At 49.9% G+C, this 1,483-nt stretch overlaps 1 long non-coding RNA gene across 1 annotated transcript; it reads right to left on the bottom strand.

The window, feature by feature from the left end:
• Positions 1-303: 303 nt before the first annotated feature.
• LOC112272359 lies at positions 304-1,033 on the bottom strand. The gene is made up of 3 exons (XR_002966059.1): positions 975-1,033; positions 463-891; positions 304-391 (listed from the first exon to the last, which is right to left on the bottom strand). It is a non-coding gene; the product is annotated as an uncharacterized LOC112272359 (long non-coding RNA).
• Positions 1,034-1,483: the final 450 nt, after the last annotated feature.

The raw sequence follows: 1,483 nt of genomic DNA on the forward strand, positions 1-1,483 counted from the left end.
CCTGGTAAACCTGAGATCGCAATAGAAAGTTGAACAATAAATTCTGTACAATTCTGGACGACAATCATAAATTGGAGAACTGCACATACCTGTGGACGACCTGTGGAAGTGGATCCTCCGTCGGTGGAGGAACGACCAACTGGCGTGCCCCAAACTGCCTCATGACCCTCTGCTGGGCCATCTCCTCCACGCAGACGTTGAAGATGATTTTTGATTTTGTCATCCAGTAAGCGTAATCTCTCGTGCAGACCGTGGACATCCCGCCAGGGTATCTGGCCTCGATGGCGTCCTGTGTGTACGGCTCCCAGACAACCGCCTCCGAGTGCAACACGTCGAACTGCTCATTGAATGATGGGTAGCAATTCCTGACCTGATCGTGTGCAAAGCGTCTCTATAAAAAAAAGAAGTTAGCTTCATTCATCGTTTATGTAAACTCATGTATGAATTTCACATTCGACATACCTTGCTACGCGTCCAAATTGTCGCGAAAGTAGGCAGGTCGATGTGTTCTAAGTCAAACAACTCCTGCTCAGGGTTAGGTTGATCACCCGTAACGTCTGGTCGGCCGATAGAAAACCTCTCCCACGACCAGAGCTGCAACAATAAAGGACATCCAAGCAGGGCTGACTTGGGCGACGCAAGCTGGCAATCGTTTCACATACCTCGGTACGTAGCCGCTAAGATGGCCGAACCCCAACTCCTCTGTGTGATGTCGTCACCACAAGTTGCATTCGCGATCTCCACTGCAATAGGGATCTAGCGTGCGCTAATGGTGGTGACGTGGTTCTCGGTGAACATCACCTTCCCGAGAAGCCACATTATATATGCCTCCAGGCTCCGAGTGATCTGAGGCTCAGTCATTTGGGTCTCTGGATATCCAAACTTCTAAATCTGCATGCAACAAAAACCAAGTGTTAGTAAACTCATGCAAGTATATGAGTTAGATATATTAACTTAAAACACATCGATCTAACCTGGTAATTGAGCAACCAATCTAGCTTAGGTCCGTAAGCCTCCGAGGTGAGTGGCCCAGCTCCGGCAAGAATACCTTGAAAACGTAGGGCACAAATTAACACATAGTTCCACATAAAGTACAAACAAATTAAAACACAGGGCACGAATTAACACATACCTTGAAAGCGTAGTGCCATACCCTCTTGCCAATCAGCTAGTGCCTGCAACGGTCCTATGGGATCACCCACCAATGGTAGTCCCAGCAGCATCGACACATCCTGGAGAGTAGGAGCCATCTCTCCCCAGCGAAAGTGAAACGTGTGTGTCTCGGGCCTCCATCTGTCCACTAAGCAGCTCAGCAGCGAGTGGTCAATTTGTACCCGTGTAGAGTTGAAGCCTCGTCGCTCGCCCTCTACGATTTCCGCACGAGTTGCCTCAACAAGTCGTGCGAAAGGTAAAAGGCCAGCCTGTCGTCGCTCGGTGCTCCGACACCGGGGGCGTGCAGCCACGTCCCCCTTTTAGGTTCGGT

The sequence above is a fragment of the Brachypodium distachyon genome, chromosome 4 (assembly GCF_000005505.3).
Source record: "Brachypodium distachyon strain Bd21 chromosome 4, Brachypodium_distachyon_v3.0, whole genome shotgun sequence".
NCBI classification, from domain to species: domain Eukaryota; kingdom Viridiplantae; phylum Streptophyta; class Magnoliopsida; order Poales; family Poaceae; genus Brachypodium; species Brachypodium distachyon.